Source organism: Halictus rubicundus, chromosome 12, assembly GCF_050948215.1.
Source record: "Halictus rubicundus isolate RS-2024b chromosome 12, iyHalRubi1_principal, whole genome shotgun sequence".
Lineage (NCBI taxonomy): Eukaryota > Metazoa > Arthropoda > Insecta > Hymenoptera > Halictidae > Halictus > Halictus rubicundus.
The window spans coordinates 10,876,612-10,904,032 of record NC_135160.1 but is presented as its reverse complement, the minus strand read 5'-3'; the positions used below and the strand labels follow the sequence as shown (position 1 = coordinate 10,904,032).

The window sequence follows — 27,421 nt, the reverse complement described above, 5'->3', positions numbered from 1 at the left end:
CGCTCTCTTCCTATTATTATTCATTAGAGAGAGGGGGGGGGTGAACCGATTTTCATACATAATGCACGATCAAAAGTCGTCGGTAGCTTGCGACGGAATCGTGACTTTCACCCTCGCATTCCAACGACCATTACGCGATACAGCGATCTCTCTATATATGCCGCCAACACTTGGATGATAAATGTCGCGGAATTATCCCCTCCACCGCGAGGTGTACCCCGTGAGGAGGAGTGTAAACGTAACACGGGTATGTCTCCTGGACGATACAAGACGCTGGCAAGACCCGTGTTGTTGACAAGTATCGAGAATCCACTGTACTTGTCGATACGGCGACGAGAGTCTGAAAATTTTTCCAACGACTATACCGAAGTCACATGAACGTTCTAGACAATTTTGCAGACGTTTCTGAATTCAACGGTGTACTTTTTATGAACGATCGTGTTGCACGATTGTGCTCGATCGGTGTTTTAATGGGCATTATAATTGGTCTGCGAAACGTGTAGATTATTTTTTAAAGTCGATACAGTGTTTTGTGGTTTCTGTAGCAACGTTTCGCCCCTCGCAAATTTATAGGCTGCAGAAACGCATCAAAATCAGCGACACGATTGGCTAGCCAATGGCGAACGATCTGTTAACACTAAACCTACCGAGCCTTAAAAGCAACTAACACATGTTGTCTTCTAAAAATGACGAGATTGAATTTATTTGGATTTTGTGCGGTTCGTATTATGATACATGCTCTCCTAAATATATTTATTTAATCATTTCCCACGAAAGCACTTTTACAATTTCAATAATTGTGAAATAAAAAATGTGGAACGGTCATTTTGACCGGCGGTGGTAGGTTTAGCGTTAATTTTGTTTCGCGCAATGCCGAAGAACGAAGCAGATGTGTGCGGCGATAACGTGCCGAGCATAATTCGAGGGCCGGCGATTCTGCAGCTTTGACAGCCGATAGGAATGACGTAACGAACGGCGGTTCCTTTGTGATAGGTGCAGACCCGCGGCTAGTTAATTACGATACATCGCATCGGACGGTTATGCCCGCAACGCTAACGATATCATGGTCGATCTAATTATAATGGCGCGTGCTGTCGAGTGCTTTGCGCCGGAGAACACGTGGAAAACAGGAGCACAACGAAAGACGCGACGAAACTGACGTGAGCTTCCCTCTGACGAGACTCGCCCTTCGAACTGGTGTAACCGTGGCGCGTTTGATTACTGGAACCAATTACCGTGATTTCTCGATATATGTCGCCAAGGCCTGCACCATAAACGTCGCGGAATTATCCCCACTGCCGCGGAGTATACCCTGTCAGGGTAAACTCGGGAGCTTTCCCCCTGAAGTATTGACATGCATTTATGAAACGGGCTGTACATTAACCCTTAGCGCTCGAATGGTGACTGTAAGGCACCACTAATAATTGCTGTATCATTATTCAAAATATGTTTTACATTATTAAATTTGTTTGTATTGAATAAATTACTAAACATTTCGATATTGTACTAGTAAATTACACCGTTTTCGTATGTATAATATGAAACAAAAATATACAGAAGGGGAATATTCTAGGTGGAAAGAAATGTTTCGTTTTGAAGTTAAAATAGCTCCGAGTGCAAAGGGTTAAAATACAGCACGCACTCCAGAATTTTGTTTAGATTTTCGGAGAACGGTAAAAAAATAAGGTTGCAGACGGAGGGTTAAATGTTTGGTGATTTATCAGAAGCCATTTATGGCTTCTGAAAATTTGCAAGAAGTGCTGTAATATAAAATTCCACAGAATTTAGTACGATTTTTATCTACTGCAGATCTGTAAAGGGCGCTACTACCGAAAATTAGATTCTACTTGTTTCCTAAAATTTGCCGACAAAAATGGAAAATTGCATAGACGTCCGCAGTCTATTTATTAGATGCAAAAAATTTAGTAATTCTGAAAATGGTTTGAATAATGGTACAGCAAGTAGCCCCTCGGTTAAACCTTGCCCGTTTATCCGAGCAGAAAATACCGGATAATGATAACAATACTCGCAACAGCCACGCCCACTCAGCGGAACAGCGATAACAAGTGTAACGTTAAACGATCCCGATATTCTTTACGGCGATAATGAAACGTAAATGTCAGGATTATTTGCTCGCGTTTTCTTGTGTTTCCGCGGAAACATCCCCGCGGTCCGAACGAAACGTGAAATGTTTGTAAACGCACCTATTAATAGAACGCTCACGGCCAGAAAAATCGGGACAACAGAAGCGAGAAGATAAATGAAATAAAGTGTACCGAAAACGATGTTGCCTGCAGCGCGGGGATTCACCAACGGGAGTAATCGCTTTTATTAAATTTAACCCAGATACGCTTTCTTCTCTCGTAAAGAAAAAAAAAATGAACAAAAGTGGGAAAAAAGGTAGAAACGGCGGCGGCAGGAGGAGCAACGAAACAATGCTCGGAAAAAGATTCGAAAAAGTGAAATAAAACTATGATGACCGCGGCAACCGTTCGATTTTGTTAAAACCGAGAACGCGCGTGCTCGTTGTAACCTTTTAGCCGGGGCGGGTCCGGTCCACATAGTTTATCGCATTACGTTCGTTGCAAACGACGAACTTAATAAATTTATACTCGGAATCCGCTGTTCTATCAAGCTTAAACGATTGGACATTTTATTTTAAAAAATAGAATAGACCTCTATATACAGTGAATGCTCGATATATGTCAACAACACGGGTCTTGCCAGCGTCTTGTATAGTGCATTAGACACACCCGAGTATGTTTACACTCCTCCTCACGAGGTATACCTCGCGGTGGAGGGGATAATTCCGCGACGTTTATCGTCCAGGCCTTCGCGACATATGTAAAGAAATCACTGTACTCGTTCAACTCACGATTTTCGTTAGTAACATTTCCGTTTAAAATGTCCTAGGTTATTTCGGATGGAGACAACATGATCACATCGCTATTTATCTTTACGACTTTTCTTCAAGTATGTATACATTGTATTTTTCAGTATTTCAAAATATTTCACCATGAATGCTGGACTACGACTGACGCACGTAGAACAACTACCAACAGTGAACGTTTACATTCAGTGCCTGAAAAACTTTGTTCTCATTCATTCTTAGAGCTCGTTTCTGTGTGTTCAAACACTTTTGTGGCATCAGCAAAGTTTATGTTTGTAAGAAATAATTCATAACTATTGCATACATATTTCGATTCACTTGAAACTTGGCCGGTATAATCTAGCGAGTAATACCTATTTACAATGTTAATAATATTTCTGTAAGTATTGTATAATACACTTATTACAATAAACAAAGCATTTCATGGTAAGCGTTCAAATACTTTCGTGAGTCACTGTACGTTTCGATGCGAGAACAAATGGACAACACCGGCGCATCGTCCGACAAGATAACTGCAGCGCCGGTGCAGTAGATAAAAGGTGACCAAAAAAAAAAAACGCAAAGAGGGCTGGCGTCGCTCGTTTTTCTGCCTGATCGTTACTTCTTATTACCCTCGACGTAGCGGGAAGCTCGTTGACATAGTCGTCGACGTTTGCGAGGAGAATGGCGGCGAGCAGCGAATTATTTCAAGTTTCCGGAAATTGCAGGCGTCCGATCGAGTCGATCCCATTGGAACCTATGAAATTCCATTAACGGGTCTGTTCCGCGCGCTCGTGAAACGCAATTACGCAGTGCACGCAACGCAAACGTCACGTTCCCGTCGACAAACGGAACATTTTTCTCGAGGCTTTCGCGCCCGAACACGCAGCGCCCACCGGCGCGTAGGTTGCAGCTGGTTGCACAGCTCGTTGCAACGCGGCTGAACGAATTTTCGGCAAAGATCGAGGCGGGAAACGAGAGAAACCGAAAAATGGCCCGAGGGATGAGATGTCGTTCCGTTCCGGCGGATGAACGGACTATACTTTAACCGGAGGCAACCTCCTCGTTCTCGCATAGCTAACTTTCGATTCCGCAATCGAGTTCCGTCTTCCGTGCTCGCCGCTCCGACAAATTAACCGACACGCGAGAACGACCTCGTTATTCCGCGGACCGCGACCTGTCCCTCGTTCCTGTAAACAATTCTTCCACGGTAGCGTAATTTCTTCGAGCGAGAACATCGTTTGCATCCGTTTATCTCGACAAGCGGCGAGTAAATCACTCGCCTGAACCCCGACCTTTGCGCGTCCGAGCCGAGAGCGCTGCTGCTGTTCGCCGCAATCTCCAATTCCGATTCTTAACCCGTTAACCGGCGGTTTAACCCGCAATAACCATAAATACGCCGCAATTGGCCCTGTCGAGATACTATGATTTATCGCGGGAACCCCCTGAAAACCTCCTCGAACGAATCACCGAACTCCATTCAAGCCGGACCTCGTTCGTCGTTCGGAGAACACTGGCAAAGCAATTTCGGTGTTGCGCGAGCAATGAACGAGTTAATGCGCGGATAGCGATATCCTTGAACCAGAAAGTTGCCTAACGCTAGATCGCCGGATGAAAAATAAAGGTGTATGGTCGTAATGTATGGTAATGAGGGCGATCTGATACCTACCTTCACGATTCTATTCAAAATCAACGCATGTTTAAAAAAAAAATTATATAAGTTTTTCTATAGAAAAATTTAAAAAATTTACAATTATTGAGAGTGCAAGGACGCGCTTGCAAAGAATTGTTCGATAGATTCGTATCTTTGAGCACATATTAGAATAAAAATGGCTGGAAATCTGAATAACTACAATTTTATTATTTCTACAATGTAAAATAGTCGCTTTTAGTGTTCCGTAAACCTAGTGTTAAGTGGACTTCTTAACGGAAGTTGTGTCTTGTAAATATCACTCGTTCAATAAAAAAGAAAGTATCGCTTGTAATAGAAGTGCTTTAATAAGCTGGTCCGATGTCGTTCAACGATTATGCTGTTAGACGAACAACGATCTTAATTGTCCTTCGAGTTGAATTATCCCCTGAAAGGTGAGCGACACCTCAAAAATTCCATAAATTCAACGTAAGTTACTTATTGAAATAAAACTTGAAAAAAAGTAAACGTATGATACTGAGCAGTCCTCCAACTTTCTTGCGTTTTACAGATACCAATCAAACTTGGTACAACGAACATATCAACGTAAAAATTCATTCTAAAACCTGGACAAATAATTTCGTCACCCACACGCGGGCGACCTCGCAGTCAACGTGTTAATAAGCACACGCTGGACCGATGTCGTTCAAGGATTGTGCTGTTAGGTGGACAACGATCTTAAGTGCCAAGGGTAGTCACATGACTTTTGCAGAGTCAGCAGGTCGGTGACTGCTGTATAATTTCCGTTCACAGCCCTCAGCCACTGACTTAAGATCCGTCTTGATCTTGATCCGACGGGTCTGTGACTGAACTTGTCACATTTTTCGATATCTCTTTTTTTTATATTATCGATATCATGAATTCTGAAGCCAGAAACGTGTTTCAAGTTTTCGGCTTTATTTCGCAGAGAATCAAGACAAAGTGTAGCTCAATTTGTAGCTGGAGATATTTTCTAGCGCGCGCTGCTCTCGATTTCATCCAGAAAACTCATCCAATGGCATAAAAACGCTTGCATTCCACGGCACGCGCATCGTCAACTTTTGGCCTACTTCTAACGCTTATGTTACCAAGTATCCGCATAATCTCGTCAGCTCCTGACCAGCGCGCGGTAGATTGAACCTTCCTCTTTCGAACGAGCCCTGTCCCAGCGAAAAATATCCTCATACAAGGACGAAAAGTTGAGGCACGTAAAACCATTTTTCGCCCATTTTCGTCGGTAACCTGGACACTCTACCTTATCGCGAATCTACTGTTTTAAAAACGACGAGTTCACAGTGTACCTAGGCGGCTCAGCCTCGCTTATATTACCAAATATCTGCATAATCTCGGCAGCTCATTACCAGCGCGCGGTAGATTGAACCTTCGCCTTTCGAACGAGCCCTTTCCCAGCGAAAAATATCCTCATACAAGGACGAAAAGTCGAGGCACGTAAAACCATTTTTCGCCCATTTTCGTCGGTAACGTGGTCACTCTACCTTATCGCGAATCTACGGAGTCTTCGAGTTGAATTTCCCCCGAAAGATGAGCGATTGGTCGTTGAGCCTGATCGAACCAACGACTCGGTGGTTCCGGGTAGCAGCGATCCTGGCGAACTTCTATTCGAAGAATGAAGTCGATCTGTTTATGCGACGCGGGTTAGCAGACAGTCTAGATCTCCCCTTCTCCTGGTCTAGCGAGTTTTGGGATATTGGATGGTCGTCTAGCCGCGACGTCTAAAAATACGTGTCGCGCTGTTCGTTCGGATAATTGGGTCGCACGATGTTCGCGCTCGTTGGTTCGGGAGGGCTTGAGGAGCTCGAATGAAAGATGGCCGGCCGGCCGATGGCGTGGACGGATGCCGAGCATTACTCTAACGACGCTTGACGATTTGAACGGTGTCCTTTAGGCGACGATCATCGACGCCCACCGTCGACGATCACCCGTCGGCCGCTCCTCGTCTTATAGATCGTCGAGCACTCTGTGTCCAGACGCTTGCTTCTTCTTAAATGTAGTTACCGTTTCGGAGCCGTCGATCCGAATACCGATTATTGTCTCGGGGTCCTTTATCCACTTCAGCTTTCTCTCTCTCTCTCTCTCTCTTCGAGGAGCTGGAATCTCTGGATCCGATGCGGGCGCACGCGGTTTCTCGGTTCCAGAACCTGATAAACGCAGGACCGGAGTGCAACTCAAACACCGGACGATAACGCGAATCGAATCGATAGACGACGAGATACCGGCGACTCCCTCCAGATAACACCGAATTCAGTTATCTGCTCCATTCCCGCGCGCGACCTTCGAACCCTTCCCCCTTCCCCAGCACCCGACACGCGGTATTGGCAGTTTCCTCCCGACCTATTCGGAGAAATCTTATTTTATCGGTGCATAAACCTCCGCGATGGCGGATATCGGTGACGAGAAACCGATCGACCGTGTCCCGGAACGACTTTCGCCTCGCGAAAGGGCCGTCCTTTTGAGCTGCCCTTCCGAAATCTCGAGGAGATATCGTCCGGGACCCCGAGGAACGGACCGGCTCGTTGGAACAAGAAGAAGGAATTCGATCCAGGAACATTCCTCCGCGTTCGAGAACGGCCATCACGTTTTTTTTTCTGGCCAGCCGAATTGGGTGCAGGGTTTCTCAATCTCGTCGGACTCAGGAGCAGCTCCAGAGTCGAGGAACTTTTTAATAGGTTCTGCTTGAAACGGTGGAACTTCTTTAAATATGCTCGGATCATAAGTTCCGAGGAGAATCCAGAAAAGTTTTCGGAAATAAGAGCGTAAGAAGGATTCTCGATCGCTGTAACAAACGGCGAGTATTATTCAACGAGCATCGCTTCGTCCCGTACAAATGCCACGGAAACAGTTATTTCTCCGAACGAAACATATCGATAGAATGGTTTTCACGAACGGGCAGTTTATTTCCATACACGATGCGTATATGATTGAGTTTTGCTCTTCAAATTTATTTCAATTACGACCAGATTCTAGATTAAATCCTGCTCGGCATCTCTTTCCGAAATACCCGAACAAAGTGAATCTAATTCGCGCGCGATCCACGGTTAATCAATAGCACCGATAACACTGTAAACATCTCTGTCCTGAAAACGCGGCATCGGGCCGAGCTTAATTGAAATTTATAGTTAATTAACGCGATATCGACGGAACACCGGAAATAACTCTTTTTGAAATGCGGCTAGTTTGGATTCGTGATTTCCAGTTAATCAATGCTACACTGATGGCCGGCGTTCATTTATTTCGATCCCGGATGCTTGCCGCAAACCAGTTTTCCAAATATTTTCGAGAACCTGGTCCGAGAAGAATCGAAACTCTCGATTGTGTGGCGAGCGTAAGCGTAATCGGCGGTTACGGAACAGAGGTCACGGCGTCCTTTCATCCGACGGAGATTATTGCGGTCGCCTCATCTTGATACCCGAATGTCGGGCATAGAACGAGTTTACTCTCAGCTCTGCCTGATCCCGGAATCACGATACTATAATTAATTCAGTTCGCTCCACGGGGACCCCGATACGACGCGGCGCGGACCGTTAATCTTCCCGCCTGTTTTTGGACAAACGTCGCCGTGACGTTTCATGCGCGTCCAAATTAATCCGCAAATTCGGAGAAAAATATTCGAACCTACCCGCCGCACTATGATCCAGGAATTGGCTGTTCAAATTTAAACAAATCTGATTGTTTCAAGACTTAAAGCCACAGTACAGCAGGTCTTGGATTCGTCTGGACGCTAGCTATAACTTATTAAGTAAACAATATATAGTGACGATTAAAAAATCGAGGTGACATTAATTTTTTATTTAACAGAGAAATTTTTTTCAATTTTTCATGTTGAACTTTATAGAAGAGTAATTACCGATTAATTTTTGTCGGAAACATTTTCTTGTAGGAACAACGGAAATGCCCCAAAAATTGCGACAAAGTGTGAGCAGTGAATGATATTTAGTATATTATTGAAACAAACGGTGATATTTGAAATCTGTCTTGGCAGGTGTGTTTCTTATAAAAAAGACACACAATTTTGCCGTGTACACCATTTTCCTATCCGCAGTAGTTTCCAAGATATTCGTGGAAAATGTTTTTCACCCTCGACTTTCGGGTTTTGACCTTGCCCGTTACCAGATTTTGAAATAACAAAATAATCTTTAATTTTGGAGATGATTTTTTATCTTAAATTGCGATTATTTGGCCGTCTTATCTTAGAAGAATCATATGACAACCTTAAGAACCTGTTAACGCTCCGCGCGGTTCCGGTCACAGAGGCGCTTTAAACAATAACAACTTTTGTACCGGGACCGAATGGGACGCGAATCTTGCGTGATTTCATAGAGAAAAGTGTACTGAAAATAATGCACTTTGATGCAATGCGGAACTATATGGAACTCAAAAGATATCCTTTACCAATGCCAGAAAACTTTGAAGATTCTCTTTAGTTTACTGAGCGTTGCTATTTCAACGAATTATGAATATTAAATCTTAGTACGCAACATATACTCTCAATATAGACAAACACTATTCGTTTGAAACAGAAATGGACACATAATATTAAATAGGTTCCCCAACATGTCAATAAGAAACGAGAAAAGTCGATGAAAAATAGGATTCGCGAAGCGTTGATTTTTAAATGCTTGATCCAATCAAAAATTTTAATAAATCTCGTTAATTTCACCGATACAATGCGGAACTATACGGAACTCAAAAGATATCCTTTACCAATGACAGAAAACTTTGAAGATTCTCTTTAGTTTACCGAGCATTGCTATTTCAACGAATTATGAATATTAACCCTTTGCACTCGGCGCTATTTTCATTCTAAAACTAAATTTTTCTTCCGTCTTAGAATATTTTCATTTTATTCATACGAAACTGATCCGATTCCCACATATAATATTTAAATGTTCAGTAATCTATTGAATACAAATTTTGTAATGTAACAAATATTTTTTAATATTTTTTGTAATTTCTTTGAAATAATCTCACGAAAATTTCTAGTGGTGCTTCAGAGTCGCCACTCGAGTGCTAAGGGTTAAATCTTAGTACGCAAGATATACTCTCAATATAGACGAACACTATTCGTTTGAAACAGAAGTGGACACATAATATTAGTTTCTCCAGGATATCACTAAGAAATGAGGAAAGTCGGTGAAAAATAGGATTCATAAAGCGTTGATTTTTAAATGATCCAATCGCAATTTTTAATAAATCTCGTTAATTTCCCCGTTTTCGTGGACATTTAAGAAGCAATATGCATCCGGTAAACATCGATACAAATTGCTTTTTTATCAAATCAACAGCTGACAATAATAAATAAGAAAAGACGCGGCGAATTTCAAAGAGAACGTTTCCGACTACGGAAAACTGAATATGATATTAAGGTCTGTTTTCCAGCGAACATCTTCGTAACGCCGAATGCGCGTCGGGATTAATGCGAAGATGGAGAAGATGATATTTGGATCTCTCTGCCGAGGAACTAAGAACAGCGGACCTGGGAGAACAGAAGAGGCAGGGGCGCGGTAAATAGCAAAGAGAACGTTCCCGACGATGAAAAATGAATACAGGTGTACGCTCCGTGCGCGCACGGTATCACAAGATACATGTATATACACGATATATCTCGCAAAAGATAAATACAGTTTCCGAAAGCGACAAGTGTTCCATCGCGGAAGAGGATCGAGGATCCACAGGATAGACAATTGCCTCCGCGTATCTCGGGAGAGTTTTATCCGCGGCTTTCTTTTCTTTATCGCTTAATAAACTGTTTTACTCGACGCGTTAACTTTTCACCTTTATTGACCGTTATCCCCTGCGGATCGTTGAGGGACGGGTTCCTCTAATTTATCGCTGGCGAGATCGTTCTCTTAATCTCGAGATCCAAGGTTCACGGTGGAGCTTCGCTCGTCTCATCTGTTCTTCGCGAGAACGCTCTCCCTGTTCTCCGAGTACGAAGCGGAACGAAGCCGGGTCTTGCAATTAATAATCGAAAAATCAATGCGGCCGGGTCAAGTGGCGGCTACACAGGCTGTACGCAGAATGGTAATTCTGGCCACCGCGGCCCGCCTAAACGTATGAATGGAAAGGCCAAGCCCGAGAGGGATCGAGGATCGAGCGAGACGAACGATCGCACAACAGTATCACGCTTCGATTCTGCCGGAAAATGTTTTCCCACAACTCGGAGAAATTCGAAGCGTTCTTTATTTCAGAACCGAAAGATAGTTTACGAGCTCCGTGAATTACGATCAGACTGCGGTTGTTTTGTAAATTAAGGAACAAGCACCGTTGCGTTCGTTCGAACCTGTCAGTAAAAGATGGACGTTACCAAATGATTTTAACACTAGGTTCACGGAGCACTGACAGATCTTTATGCAAAATAAAAAATATGTGCATCGACTGCAAGACACAGAAAAGTTTCTTTCTTCCTTCAATTATTTTATTAAGCTAAAACCGATACGCTGGTGCCCTCAAATCTTTTTAATATGTCCTTAATATGCTTACCCATTTTTGTCATAAACGGATAAAATCCGCAGTTTATTTATGAAAATAACAAGAATATGTCTATGCAAATTTTTAGCCAAGAAAATAAATTGGTTGAACGATTGTTCACGGATGCATCTTTGCAATCTCAATACTCGTGAATTAAAAATATTAGAACCCGTAAACCTGGTGTTAATACTGACGTTGCGGAGTGAAGTGCAACGGACAGGCAGAGCGAAGACGTCTCGCAAAGTAATGCAAAGCAGCACGAAATGCCCTTCGTTCCTGTGGGAAGAAGGTCCATTCGTTTACGTTGTACCAGCCATTAAAGATGGCTGCAACTTTCCAGGAGTTTACACGAAGACGAACGTTCCCTTCACGAAAGCACCTCGTTCGATTCAGGCGTTATTATTCCAAAAGTTGTTCACATTTTACATGAATTCTTGATGGGTATGGAATCGAAACTCGTATAACCAACGCACTAACTACTTTTAATCTTATTTTTAGAGGAAACCGTGAGAAGTACAACTACGAGAAGCCGTGGGAGGAGACTTCGGTAGGCGTTCGACGTTTTCGCTTTTAGAATTTGAAAGCAGCGAAACTTTCTGTGGGATCTCTCTCTCTCTCTCTCTCTCTCTCTCTCTCTCCCGGGAACCATTGGATCGCGATTGATTTGACGTCAGTTTCATTGACGACACCCACGCTTTCCTCTGGAAGGCGGAGAGAGATGGAGGAAGGGTGGGCCAAAAGCAGAGTTGGGTATAATAGAAACAAATGAAACATTATTCTCGAACGTATTCGAAATACCTTATTGTCCTAGCGATACAGGTTTCTCACTCCAAATTAACCCTCGCACAGAGAAGAATCAGCTTCTTACAGATTAAATTCACCCTTTCACAAATTCGTCCTTCTGCGAATGAAATTCAGCTTGCCGGGGGCTCGAGAATGAAATAATGCCATTTTGTCGCAATTTCAAGTTGTGCAAACGCTTTACGTTTACTTTAACCCTTTCGCCCCGAACGGTACACATATGTACCAGCTCGATTAAAAAATTACTGAAAGACCAAGAAAGCAATGTGAGCATATGACGATTGTACCACACCGATCTTTTGAAAAAAATCCCTGGTGGTACACATGTGTACCACCTTTCACCCCCTACCCCTACTGTGATAGGGGAAAAGTTTGAGGGTGAAAACCTATTATTTTTAGTCCAACTTACATATCCATTACACTGTAATTGTTCAAATTTCAATTTCTATATTCAGGGACGAAGGGGTTAAGTACTTCTGCGAATTTCTTTAGGGGACCACTGGAAAAATGAAATACGCATAATCCGGAGAAAGTGTACAAATGTATGAAAATGTATGAAAATGTATGAGAAAGTGTCAAACGATGAACCCTTCCGAACAAGTTTCTTCCGACTCTTCAAACCATGACCATTCGGATGTTATTAATCATCCTCGCAACAATAATGCCCACAGACTGTCACAACAATTACGTAAACACATGTGTACACGAAATAGCTGCTTAATTTAAAATTACTGCTGATAATTCGGTAATTACTGCTGGCAATTCGAAATTACTGGTTGCGGCACGCATATACAAAACTGCCACAAGCAGCGATAGAAGAACCATTGCACGTAGACGAAACTGTGCATACAGTGTACTGTCGAGTAAGTATTTTACATACGTTCATTGTTACACGCGATAAAGCTTTGAATTTCAAACGGGTAAAAGGGTGAATTTGGTTTGCAAAAAGGTGACTACGATCAGCAAAATGATGGATTTCGAGTGCAGAACCGGCATTGCCGAATTCGATCGCGAACGACCAGTAATTCGACGATCGAGACGATGCAACAAACGGTGTTATTAAATAGCTTTTAATAATAACTTTTGCCCAACTCTGGCCGGGGCACGGGGTAGAGTGCAGGGTGGGATTTGCAAATATAGGAGAAGAGGCCGGCGACACGGGAGGACAAAGAAGCGAGAGACGAGACGAAAAAGACGACGAGGCTACAGGTATCGGTGGCAGAGGCGCGCGAAGAACGCGGAATGACGTAAAATTCGGGGGGCACGAGGGCCACGAAGAAAGAAAGAAAGGAGAGGGAAAACGACGGAGCAGGAGAACGAAAGAGAGAGAGAGAGAGAGAGAGAGAGAGAGAGAGAGAGAACGCGAACCGCGCAGGCGGCATCCACTGCCAGGGTCACTCGGCGCTCCTCCGCGAATGCTCTTGTACACCGATGATTCTGTTCCTCGGAACAGTCAGTGCGCTGCAAGCGCTCCGATGACGCGCGTCCACCTTACCGCTTCGACCGAGAGACGCGTCAGGTGAGCCGATCGAATCGCTACCGAAAACGGAGACGCGCGTTCCGCCGTGAAAAAACGTGAATCGGTTGCCGCGAGTGACGCGGTTCCGGCGGATCGTTCTTCCAGAAACGAATTTCCGTGTCCCGGTCGAGTTTCCGGCCAATCCGGGGGCTGATAACGAGAGCCGACGATCGGCCCGAGGTGCGAGCGATCGCCCGCGGCCAAGTGCGATCGATGTAACCCAAGAGAACCGGCTCCAGGTGCCAATTGTCTCGGAAAAGACCGCAGATGGACCAGCGACCATGATCCAACGTCGCACAACGGAACCGGATACAGCCGCGTCTCCGGCGGCGTCTGCTGCGTTGTTTGCACGATTTTCGGCGATGTTGTAGCGACGGGGAAGACGAAGACGGACCCACTCCGAGAGTTCAAAGTGCGACACTCGTGCGACAACATTCCCTGCGGCGGTATTCAGAAGACGCGCTCGGACCAGCGGAGAAAGCTTCCGAAGCCGAAGAAGGTGCGGCAGGAGATCGTTTAGGTGAAAATCCGGTCGAGCAGCAAGTTTGTTCCATTCCCGCGATCAAGTTGCCGATCGGACATGAATAATCTTTCGAAAATCCTGTTTGCGTCGCGCGACGCGCAACGAACTGCGCACCGAGGTATCGCACGCGAAATTAGCATATATATATAAAATTCAGAAACGCTGCGTAAAAATGGAACCAACTTTCTGGCCAGCCTTGTGCATGCTACGGGAGTCTGAGAAATAGTAATTTTCGGGCGGAGAGATGAAGCGACGGGACTCGTCTGCGATCTATGATTTCCGTAGGGAAGGAAGATCAACGAAAAATAAGCCGCCTTCGAGGCGATTAATATTCGTTGTTGACCCGTGCGGTTCCACTCTTGTGACATAGTCGAGAAGACAGTTTTTGCAGGTTCTATTAGAAAACGCTATCGCAACGCTCCGCCCATCCTCAAATCCGAAGTCCGAAATCGAGCAGGAACGATTGAAAATTGTTTACCGTCTCTTCAGGAATTGCTCGACCGCGACAGAAGTTTCACTCGCAACGAGTTACCTCGAGTAATACACAAACCTGATAGTTTCCTCTGAGATCATTCAAAGAAAAATTGTTGCGTGTGTCTTTTAGACACAGCCGTTCGGAGGCCTAATTATTAGGCCTCATGCGTTTCTACGAAACAGTAAAAACATTTCAAGAATTTGAAAACACTGTTCCGGGCTGCTGGAATCGCCGAGAAAAGAAGTGAGCGTTTCTGTGACTCCTGCGGGGTTGAAACTAATGCGAACAATTTTCATTTTGCATCTATGATAAACGTTTTCGGTAGTAGAAGTGTTGATGACGCCAGTAGGAGTGCTAAAAAACAATGACGGGTGTAAAATCAATTGTGCGACAGTCTCGCAGCCTCCGCGAAGCCGGGGAAGGGTTAACGAAGAAGATCCAAGGGATGAATCGCTTAACGAGCCGTCGCGCGTCACGCGTCGCGTCGCGTCGCTCGAGAAGACGAGCGATTCCGATTCTTTTCTTTTCCGCGGAATGCATTTGAATGGCTCCCCGATTCGCGAGCCCTCGCGACGAAGCACGGAGCCGCTGGGACAATAGAAATTAATTGCTGAGGTGGGCACCCGGCCAGCTTTCCCGTTCGATTTCCATCGAGAACCTTTTTGCGTCCTCGGCGACGCGGCCGCAATTAATTCGATCAGAAACCTCGTTTCTTTTGCGACTGCGGGAAAACACCGAGGCGTTTGCTTCGTCACGATTGTAAAACGACTTCCGTCGCGCATTTGCATGGATCGCGCGGCGGGCAACGGTCGAAATTATCATTTTGGCCCCGAAAGAAGAGAACAGAAGGAACTGTGCTGTTTCGACGGTCGACGTTGCGCGAACGAATTACGGTGAAATTGCAGTTTCCCTCGGTTTTACAGCTCTTGATCAGAAATAACAGGCCGGGAAACGCGAAGAGCGCGTTCGGCGATAAAGAACAATCCGGCTTAGATTTTAATGCGCGCTCCATTTAAATGCGCGCGTGTCGTTTTCGTGCTCGCGGCTAGATCCGCGTGCGAACGTTGCCGAACTCTCTTCGTTCGGGAGCTCTCGGCGTCCATTGTGCCCGGTTAATCCGATAAAATCATTCCTCTGGTTTTCCCGTATGTACGAATGCTACCTCTCTCGACGTTTCGTCGGTGCAGCGATTCGAAAAGAAACGGATGGACAGCTAATTACGGGAGGATTCGATCGGGATAATGACGCGCAATGCTCGCGCGGCCCCCGGCCGTGCTCGAGGGTCGAATTTAAATCGCGCGCGTTGCGGGATTAGCGTCAACCGCGAGGAGAAATTGCCTTCTAAACTCCTAATATTAAATGGCGTGTGCTCCGCGCGCCGGGAAAATTGAAAATTTTTCTCCGCTTCTTCCACGCTTACGATCTCGTCCCCCGGCGCCTTAGAATTCCGCCCACGATTTTGATCGATGATTATCCGAAGAAAACCGGATACGACGGCTGGGTCTGTATCGTCGACGGACAAACTCGCATCGACGAAAAATCGCTCCTTTAAAAATCGGGTCGAGCGAAAAAGCTACGCCGCAGGACGCTCGAACGCGCGATTAACTCCTCGTGACGCACGTTTCAAGCAGAATCTACTAGACACCCGCATCATTCATTTCCATCAAACTGTCAATCGATACACACTTTCTTCCTCCTCGACGAAATGATAAACAACGAAGACATTAAGCAGGCAATCATTGATTTCGATTGAAGGCTGCGCAAGTTTGCGCTACAACATTCGCCAATCGTCCCCGATTAAATATTCTCTGGTTAGTATTGTTATGGGGCAGAGGGAGTGTATGATAAAAATCTAGGAAATGCAAATATTAAGTGTTGCGCAGAGAGATAAAGCGCAAGCGACGGGGCGCACGAACATTTCCAAGCGCGTAGAGGAGACCAACCAACCACAATTAATCGAGAGGTTGTGTAGAAGAATCGAGGACGGATTCGGTGTCCATCGAGGCGAAACTCGATTGTCCAGAGTTTACAGGCACAAACGATCGGTTTCCGAGGCTCGGATCGATCCGATCGAGGACCGCCTCCGGTTCCCATTGTCGCAAGAAAAACCGTCGGTATTCACGACGCGTCCGTATTCGGCGCGAAAGCGACCGAAAAAACGAAAACGAGGATCCACCCCCACCGGTTCTCGACTTTTTCTCGAAAGGTTACGTGGGCAACGCGAGCAGCCGGCCCCCGTCGAAAAGAATCCTAATCGACATTGGGGATGAGCGATTCTACCCCTCGCTCGTCGAGGAAATCGTTTTTCGATCATAATGGGGTTCTGGCGATAGGGAGCACCCTCTATTATTTATTCGTTTATTCGTTAGCAGATATCGCGAATTCTTTTTGTTGCGTTAAACCCTATACGTATGCCATGACACGCGTTCTTCTCGAGGGTGTCCGCCATTTTGTTTTGAGATAATAGGAGCCCTCCCTTTTACGAGCAACCGTTCGGAATCTCCTTTCACGATATCGCAAACGCGTACAAATTACTACGAAATACGACATTTCTTTTTAGTTTTCGAAATTTTGTTGTGCGACGGAGAAAAGGGAAATGGCTTCTCGCGATGCAAGTCGGTAAAAATGATTGACGCCCTGGGAAGTCCGAACTTAACTTTGTGAATTGCTTCTTTGAGAATCGAAATTTAAGATAAGGCGAGATAAATGATCGAGTCGATGGAGAAACCTTTGTGAGGAGCTGGTTTTCTAGCATTGACTCGACTCGGCCAAGAATTCTGTGGAAACCGTCGATTCGCGATAAGGTAGAGTAACCAGGTTACCGACAAAAATAGGCGAAAAATGGTTTTACGTGCCTTAACTTTTCGTCCTTATATGAGAATATTTTTCGCTGGGAAAGGGCTCGTTCGAATGGGGAAGATTCATTCTACCGCGCGCTGGCTATAAGCTAACGAGACTATGCAGATATTAGAGGGACCCGTAAGTAATCAATTATTTTGAAATCTAAAACAAACTTTGTAGTAAATTCAGTTCTTAACCCTTTGCACTCGGAGCCATCGATTCTAGACTCATTATGTCCCCTTAGAGGGGACATCCGAGTGCAAAGGGTTAATTTATTATATAATCTCCATCATTATCAAGGATAGTTTGCCATCTTTCCTGCAAATTTTCAGTCCCCCTCCTATAGAAATCCAGGGTTCGTGATCAAAATATGACTCAAGGTGCCTCCTAACATCTTCTACAAAATGTTTTATTTCTTAAATAATGCTCCAGAGATCTGAAAAGATCAGAGGGGGCAATATCCGGTGAGTACGGGGGTGCGGTAAAACTTCCCATTGCAATTCTTTGATTTTTTCCTGAGTGAGTTTCGCTGCATGGGGCCGGGTATTGTCAATTTGCAGTATTACACCTTTTCCGTGGACTAAAGAAGCCCTCTTTTTGAATTGTTCTGAATACAGCCGTTATAATTGCTGACAATACAACTGAGCAGTAACTGTTTCTCCAGGTTTCAACGACTCAAAGTGAATTATGCCAGGACAGTCCCACCAAGTGCACAGTAACACCTTTCCAAGTGATAAGCTAGGTTTAGGGGTTGATATTGCGGTTTGATTTGCAGAAATCCATTGCTTGGAACGCTTTATGCTATCATAAAGAATCCATTTTTCATCTCCGGTAACGATTCTACTAAGAAATGGATCTCTACGAAATCTGGATAGCAATCAAGTGCAAATTGGTCGACGAATATTCTCGTTGGTCTCGGATAATTGATGCGGTACCCATATTCCTTGCTTATATGCCTTTCCCGTTTCGTGTAGGTGCTTTTGCATAGTTGACCATGTGGACCCAAGGCTTCTCGATAATTCTTGTATAGTTAATTTTGGATCAGCTTCCGCTAGAGATTTTAGGGTGTCATCATCAAACTCAACTGGTCGTCGAGGCATGTCAGAGAGATCATAATCACCAGCAGCAAACCTTCTGAACCAACGTTGACGCTTGTTGTCCTTCAATACATCTCCATAAACATCGCAAATTTTCCTTGTTGTTACTGAAAATGAAAAAGTGTGCAATGACGAATACGATCCTCGGAAGGTACGGACGCCGCCATTTTATTACAGGGTTCTCAAAGAAATTATACTTTTTAGAATATTTTGAAGACAGGCTGCTTTAGCGAAAACTGTAAAAGAATACGTGTTTCCTCTTCAACGATCGGTACGGAACTAAAGGGAAAACAAATTCTTTGCAAATAATTGATTACTTATGGCTACCCCTAATATATACAACCGCATTCCAAGAATCTTGAATAGTTGTTAAAGAACGTTGTTAAAGACGCTTGTCGACGGAGATTCGCGGGAACCGTTCGACGAGCGTTCGGCAGAACTTGCCTCGGAAACTTGAAAGCCGACAAGTTTTACTCCTTGCAAGGAGCTCTGTCTCTCGGCTCGCTGCCTGTTATTTCAACCCACGTACGCAAGAAGGACGCAAACTTTCTTGTCCCGGAAGGATTGCGGGCAGAACTCTGCGGCCGCGTGCGCTTCGAGCGTGTCCCCAAACTTGAAACGGCCCGAAGGATGTCCAGTCGCCTGCAAAAATTCACACGGTCTTCGCCGACGCACACTCGCACAACCACAAACGGACTGACTGCACTCCCACGCGTCTCTCTGTCTCACCAGAGACTCTCGCGAATTTCTGGACTTTGGCTTCGAGTGTGCTGTTCGTGTGTGTTGTTCTCTCTCTCTCTCTCTCTCTCTCTCTCTCTCTCTCTCTCTCTCTCTCTCTCTCTCGCTGCGAGATCGTTGCTTATTCGGTACGTTGACTGAATCGATCGTAGAACAAAGAACAACAGCCACAGTTGACATTGAATCGAGCGCATCTGCGTACGAGAGCGAAAGCGATTATTGCAAACTCTTTTGTGGATCCAGAGATTTTTCGGATCAACCTTGCTGTAGCTGCATATTGGAAGACAGTGCGTTTCGAAGGGGTTGTGTTGCAATTTTTTCCTTGGGGAATATTTATTAACCCTTAGCACTCGAATGGCGACTGTAAGGAATCACTCAGAATTGCTGTAGCATTATTCAAAATATTTTTTACATTATTAAATTTGTTTGCATTTCACAAATTACTAAATGTTTCAGTGTTGTACTTTTGTGGATCCAGAGATTTTTCGGATCAACCTTGCTGTAGCTGCATGTTGGAAGACAGTGTGTTTCGAAGGGGTTGTGTTGCAATTTTTTCCTTGGGGAATATTTATTAACCCTTAGCACTCGAATGGCGACTGTAAGGCGTCACTAAAAATTGCTGTAGCATTATTCAAAATATTTTTTACATTACTTTTGTTTGCATTTCACAAATTACTAAATATTTCAGTATTGTACTTTTGTGGATCGAGAGATTTTTAACTCTTTTGTGGATCCAGAGATTTTTTGGATCAACCTTGGTGTACCTGAATCTTGGAATACAGTGTGTTTCGAAAAGGTTGTGTTGCAATTTTTCGGTCATATATCGAGAATTCACTGTACATATCCTGGAAAGTAAACAGTAACGTTGAAAAAATGTAACGCAGCTAACAATCTGATCTTGCGTAACAAATTTGAAAAAACCCTTTCATAGTGGATACGGTACACAGATATCGTGCCCGAAGGGATATGTTTAGAAACCTTCAGAGATGCTGCGACAAGAATGGCGGGGGTTGACAATTGAACGCCGAAGATCGAACTTGGTTTTCTATCTGCGGAATAAAACTTCGAGGGTGAATCGACGGGGTGGCGCAGAAAAAATCCGACTCTACAAAACGATATCTCGCTAAAAATTTCGCGTCCTCTCTTACAGTGTCGATGTATCGTGGAGAGTTGCGATAGCTGGCCAGATTTTAATCGGATTTGCGCTAGACGTGCCGCGTCGCGGTGTTTCTTTTTCGCGGCGAGTGCGAACTTTTCAGAATTTCCTCGGTAGCGTAATCCTTTGACGAAAAGGTTATTATCGGATCGGCGACGGACGAGTAATTGTGTCATGGTTTCGCGATAGGCGGCCGCGCGGTTCCTCGGCAATGCGGGTCGAACGCGACCCGACGAGGAGCGACCAGCGCTCAGGTGAGCGTTCAGGTGAGAACGCGAGAGAGCGTTCTTTATCATTCCCAGTTTCCATTCGAGGTGGAAAGCGTGGAAACCGTGGCTTCGCGCGCGATTCGACGCGAAACCGCACCGACACGCTATTGGTAAATACAATATACAATCTGATCGGATGTACAATCGGGTGGACTCTCGGCCCGCTGACGTCACCGTCGAAACGGGCCGCCCGTCGCGAAAAACCTGATTAGCATAGCGGCCGCATCGCAACGTATACTAATTAATAACGGAGTCGATGGTCGTTCCCTCTACTCGTTAATTAGTCGGTCTTTGTACTCGAACAGTTAATAGGATTCCCTCCGGTCACCCGGAAATAATGCAACGTTCAATCATGGTACGAAAGCGTGAACTGACTTCGCGTTCTTTCAAGGAGCAAAGCTCCGCGGTAACGAGGGACACCGTTCGTCCGTGAAATTGTGCGATTAACTCTTAATTATTTTTCGGTAAGAGCCTCCCACGAATTACACGTCCGATTCCGAGGATCGAGCGTGATATTGATCTTTTCGCAGTTTCCCCTCCGGGAACCATTTGTCGTTAGCCAGGGAGGGGGGAGGACGGCAACGAATACACAAAATTCGGAATGCCGTATCCATTCGACATGATTGTTCGTTGAAACAAGAACGATTCGTTCATAAAACCAACTGAAATAAAACGGTTCAATGTAACGGAGAATGAACGAGTCGGGCGACCTTTAATCGAAAGCTCGATCGCAATTCGTTTCGTCTTTTAATCATTTTTGTCGTTCCGAAATAGCACGACTATATCGATATAATTCGCTAACGTTTGTACATACCGTTCCGTTTTCGACTGCTCGTTTTTCCATTGGTAAAGGTACGAAAACCACGGTCCGGCTGTTGTTAATAAACGGACGTCATCGAACATTTCTGTCCGCTCGATATTAAAACCGCGCCCTATAGAAAAATTTCAAAGCAGAAATGAAAGGTACGCGGATACAGAAGAAAACGACCGCAGGTCCGCTTTCCATTTGGAATATCGATACAGGCTGTTTCCGTCGATGATTAACGGTTCCGCACACGCGATACCCGCGCTGCGAGTTATGAAATTAATCCGGAACATTATCCGGACTCGATCGAACGCTCTGCGGAGATTTTCTGATAACAAGAAACGTTTCTAATCAGGTGGCTTTGTTATCGGACGTGAATAACGGAAACGAGTTTGTGTGCCGATGCACGTAAAGAGCACGCGACCGGCGTTTCCGGTCGAGATCGAGAAACAATGTTTCGCAATTAGAAACGTCGCGAAACCCGACGCGCTCTCAGTCCGAGAAACCTTCGGCTCCATTTCCACGTCTCGTTATCGGCTGAACTTTCAAAGGGCTGCACCCTCCCTTCCCTGTTCATTGTTTTTCCCCACCCTCGTGCTCTACGATTTCCTTCGCAGCTACAGCAACTACAACTTCTTCGTGGTTACTTAGGACTCGAATGGCGACTGTAATGCGCCACTAAAAATTTGCTGTATCATTATTCAAAATATTTTTTACGTTATTAAATTTGTTTGTATTTAATAAATCACTGAACACTTCAGTATTGTACGAGCAAATTGCACCATTTTTGTATGTGTAACATGAAAAAGTATACATATATATATATAGAAGGAAAATATTCTAGATCGGAAGAAATGTTTCGTTTTGGAGTTAAAATTATGTTCATAAAAATGAACGTCTATATTTTTAGCTATCAACCCTTTACACTAGAACGGCGACTCCAGAGTGCTATTCACTTTTACGTGTCAATCCCCCAAATTTTCTATGACGTTCAAAAATATTGTACCGATCATTTTGACGGATATTTTCTTGCCTGAAACACAAAGAACCGTAATTGGAAACAACTTTTTGCGTTGCCGAGTTTCTTAGCGCTTGATAAATTGTTAAGAATGCCAGATTCTGAAATATTGCCGGTCGGTTATATTCTCCGAGTTCCGAGATGAAAATAGCCTGGAGCGCGCAAGAATTCAAAAAATAGAATTTAATTTAGACTCGAGAGAGTGGAATAAAATTCTGCTCGAAATTTCCGGAATTGACGTCGTCAAATGTAAAAGGTTAGCTCGTCCCTTCCGGGTGGTAGCAAGAAAAATACACGGCGAAAAGATGGATGGTTGCGACTAGAGCCCTCTTGGAAACGGACAATGCGTGTTCCGTAAACTTTCGCGCGCGCGCAGGAACAACAACGAGACGCGCGAGACAGCAACAAAATGGTCCAAATGGCGCGAAAACCGCGAGAGGATTTGTTTGAACAGCGAGGAACGCAAAAAAGCCCGCGCGCGCGCGCGTTCATTTACGATTTCAACCAACGCAGAAATTCGACTCCGCAACCGCGGTTGTAATTAAGGTTTCATTATCGAGAGCCGCCCTTTGCGTTCCACGGTCCGGTGAAATCTCCGCGGGTTCGAATCCTGCTCTATTTCTGTGTATCCAACGGCCGAGATTTAAGAGGATCCGCTGGAATGCAAATACCCACCGCCATTCCTCTTTGTCGGTATTCGTTCGCACACGCGTTTTCAATTAACTCCGCTTTCCGAAGGGATCTTACGTTTTCCAAAAAAAAAAGCTGACTCTTTTTCCAATGGACTTTCAGTCCCTTTTCCATTATGCAACATTTTACATTGCATACTTTTTCATTTTCATGCGGGATTTAATGCGACGGTAACAACAAAGAAAATGAGCGATTTTTATGGAGATGTATTGAAGGTCAACATGTGTCAACGTTGGTTCAGAAGGTTTGCTGCCGGTGATTATGATCTCTCTGACAGGCCTCGACGACCAGTTGAATTTGATAATGACACCCTAAAATCTGTAGTGGAAGCTGATCCAAAATTAAGTATGTAAAAGAAATACGATAGAGGTTATGTAAATTTATCGTATTCCTTTTAAAGCTCATTTTGAATTGGATATGTATCGCGCATGTCTGTGGAACAACATGGCGGATTGACAGTTGATAAGAGTAGAGACAAAAGAGAGAAAAGCGACGCGCATTGCAAAATCTAATTGATTAGGATTGTCACTTTCTTACATCAATCTTTGTGGAATAATAGCTTTTAATGTCGTTTCTTGTGTTTACAGTGAAACTCAGTTTGGTTATTATTTCCTCAAGATAAATTAAAGAACGAAAGGATAAACTTATGATAAGTATACAAGAATTATTCTGCAGAAGATGCAAGGAGGCACCTCGAGTCATATTTTGCTTTCAGAACCCTGGATTTCTATAAGAGGGGGACTGAAAATTTGCAGGAAAGATGGCAAACTGTCCTTGATAATGATGGAGATTATATAAAAGCTTGAATTTACTAGAAAGTTTGTTTTATATTTCAGAATAATTGATTACTTCTGGGTCCCCCTAATATTCTTGATATTTTTATAAAATAATCCGAACTGGCCACGTTTAGTGCATCGTAACTTAGTGTTAGGGAGTTGAAACGTTCGATACTGCTGAATCTGTGGAGATCAGAAGGCTACTATGAAATTTGCGGACCAGTTACGAGTGACGGGATATTTCGCCACGAGCCGCGAGCTCGACGAAAATCATGTGAAAAACCGTGCCCAGCCGCCGTCGTGCAAGGGTTAAAGGGGCTTTCAACGAAGTAATGGCCGCGTTATCGAAGGGCAGCCACGTCAGCTCGGATACAACGTCCCTGTTTCAGAGTTTTACGCGTGGTTCACGTTTCATTGACCGTCGACAGCGTCTCTCGCTCAGAATTTTAGGGAAATCCGTTTTCCCGTTTTAATCAGATAGCCGGTTTTATCGGCGGGATACACGGTGCACTCTCTTCCTCCTCGGTGCTTTTGTTCTTGACCCGGTGCGCAACTCTCGCCCGAAGTTCGATTAAATGTTGCACGCGCGACCGCCTATGATTTTTTTTTTTTATCATTATGCACGTCAGGGAGAGACGAGACCAGCGAAGTTCGATATCGCGATCCTGCAGCTGGAAACGTTGCATGCGCACGACTGTGATTAAGCTTCCAGAACGAGCCTCATCAAAGAATGATTTGTCCTCGAAACGATCATTTGATTGCAGGAAAAATGGGTCATATTTTACTGCGGGAAATTCTGCTCGGAACGCCGCCTCTGAATATACTCATCCCGCCTCGAAACGGTACCATTATTGCTGTCACTATACTGTCCTTACAGTGTCGCACGTGTGAAACAAAGTTGCAGGCGGTAATGATCGTCAGACTACGAACTTGATTGCGTGTACAGTAGAGGAAAACGGTAGACGAATTAATGAGTATATTTCCAGAATTATGAACGGGTGAAATACATTTTCACCGAACTCCCACTTCGTGCAATTCGTGCAGAAAATTTTTATTCCGTGTGCACATTCACTGTCTAATGATTAGGCTAGGTTAGACCGATTGTTATTGCACCGCGGATGTGAAATAAACATTTGACAGGCGACTCTCGAAGACATTCCATAAAATTCTGGTTTGCTTGTTTGCGAGTCTGATGTGTAGTGAAATAAATAAGCCGCATTATGCTCGAACACGAAATAACACACTCCCTTTCAGTTTCGCTCGACCGAAGTATGGGAGTTGCGAAATATAATACTCCGGTCCCGAGCCGGTTAAGGGCTGGAATAGAAGTTTCCGAGGGACAAAAGGGTGCGCGAATAGGAACGGGGATTGTTTCGAATCGAGTTTTTCCAGGAACGGAATAATATTCGCGCCTCGAGCTCTTAATAGCGAACCGCAGCATTGGAAGAATAGAATTCCTGAAAGGGTTCTCGAGCTAAGTCGAGATCCGCGAGCATGATCGACGCATCGACGCGAGACGCTTTTGCTAATTATTACCGTTCCCTACAGCCACGGTTTTCAACTCCCCGCGTCATTGAAATCTCGTGCTTCTATACTTTTTCGCAGAATCTCCAATGAAAATGAAAACGCGACGACATGCTAACAGCGCGAGGAGTGTCCCTCTTAGCCCTTTGCACTCGAAGCCATTTTAACTCTAAAACGAAAAATTTCTTCCGACCTAGAATATTTCCCTTCTATTATATATTTTTCCATGCTGTACATACGAAAATAGTGCAATTTACTCGTAAAATACTGAAATGTTTAGTAATTTATTGAATACAAAGAAATTAAATAATGTAAAAAATATTTTGAATAATGATACAGCAATTTTTAGTGGAGCCTTACAGTCGCCATTCGAGTGCTAAGGGTTAATACTTTGACTGCCAAACTAGAAACCTGAAAAACTCCATAAAATCAAAGTAAGTTATTGAATGAAATAAAAATTGAAGAAAATTAAATGTGTGATATCGAGTAGTCCTCCAAGTTTGTTGTGTTTTACAGATCCTAATCAAATTTGGTACAATCAATATATTAACGTAAAAATTCATTTTAACTTTAACATCCATATATGGGTGACATGGCAGTCAACGTGTTAATTAAAAATACAGGGTCCATTTTGAAGCGACCGAGACGTTCAGACAAATCCGATTTCTGGAGGAACAGCGAGGATCTTCCCGCGTTCTTGTCGCCCGCGGCTGCCCGCTCTTCGAGATATAGATCCGACGATGATTAATGGCCAATTTTTAATTATCCGTTCGATATTTACGGCTACTTCGAGATTATCGCGGCCGGCCCGTCTCGTCGCAACCATTCAATTACGCCCGTTGATTAATGGGTTGTCCGCGGGGCGAGAACGAGCCGAGAGATTTATAGAAATTCCATCGGAACCGTGTCCCCACGAAGCCTTCGAACGCTTCCGTTTTGTGTCTCCAATCAGCTCTAGCTTAACCCTTTGCTACGACGGAACACTAGGTTTACGTTAAGCATTTCACGTTACTTTATGAGACCAAGAAAGTATCTAATTTTTCGCCACTCGTTCGATAGTACAGTGATTTCTCCATATATGTCGCCGAAACCTGGGTGATAAACGTCGCGGAATTATCCCCACTACCGCGGGAGACCTCAGCCGCCGAGGAGAGTAAACATAACACGGCTCGGTTATGTCTCCTGGACGATACACGACGCTGTTGACAAATATCGAGAATTCACTGTACACAGGGTGTTAAAAAAAAACCATTCAATATTTACACGGTATATAGAACACACTGTGCCGAGTAAAAACAGCCTTGGTAAACGTAGGTCGGAAGGTCAACCGTTTCCGAGATATAAACATTTGTGTTTGCTTCGACCTTTCGACCTATGTTTACCAAGGCTTTTTTACTCGGCACAGTGCGTTCTATGTACCATATAAATACTGAATAGTTTTTTTTTAACACCCTGTATACCCAAAGAAATAATTTTGTTGAATAAATCCTCACGGGTGCATCTTCAGGATCTCGATATAATCGTAAATAAAAAATATCAAAGTGATTTTTCCGCAAACGTAGTGTTAAATACAAATTGCCTGTTTCTTCGAGAAGATTGTAAACGTCCAAAAAGTTCTAATCGTTGCAAAGAAAATCGCAGCGCGAAGGGTTAACCACGAAGAGCTGAAGCTCGGAGGTGGAGGGAATTAACCCTTTGCACTCGAAGCTATTTTAACACCAAAACGAAACCTTTCTTCCGACCTAGAATATTTCCCTTCTATATACATATATTTTTTCATGTTACGCATACTAACAGGGAGCAACTTACTCTTACAATACTGAAGTGTTTAGTGATTTATTGAATGCAAACAAATTTAATAATGTACAAAATATTTTGAGTAATGATGCAGCAATTTTTAGTGGCGCCTTACAGTCGCCACTCGAGTGCTAAGGGTTAAGGTAAATGAAAAGCGCAAAACAAGATGGTTCCTCTTACGCTAGAGGGGTAGAAGGAGGGAAATCCGCCCGGGGACGCTCAGGAGGAAGATTAGGCGAGTAAATAAGCATCCTTGATCTCGGCAGTGGTCGTACCAAACTTGATCCGCCCTGAAGGGAGAGAGAGAGAGAGAGAGAGAGAGAGAGAGAGAGAGAGAGAGAGAGAAAGAGTTTGGCTCTCGAGCC

The 27,421-nt window shown here is 44.2% G+C and overlaps 2 protein-coding genes across 3 annotated transcripts in view; one reads left to right on the top strand and one right to left on the bottom strand.

Moving 5' to 3' along the window:
• Nucleotides 1–27,421, bottom strand: part of LOC143360078 (uncharacterized) — a 114,742-nt gene that overhangs the window by 72,820 nt on the left and 14,501 nt on the right. The gene's annotated exons all lie outside the window — the stretch shown is intronic.
• The window catches only part of Fmrfar (FMRFamide Receptor), a 36,451-nt gene continuing 22,572 nt past the window's right edge, over nt 13,543–27,421 (top strand). For both annotated transcript variants that reach the window (XM_076798647.1, XM_076798646.1), the window contains exon 1: nt 13,543–13,846. The gene's annotated coding sequence lies outside the window, so the exon portion shown is untranslated. The remainder of the gene's footprint in view (nt 13,847–27,421) is intronic.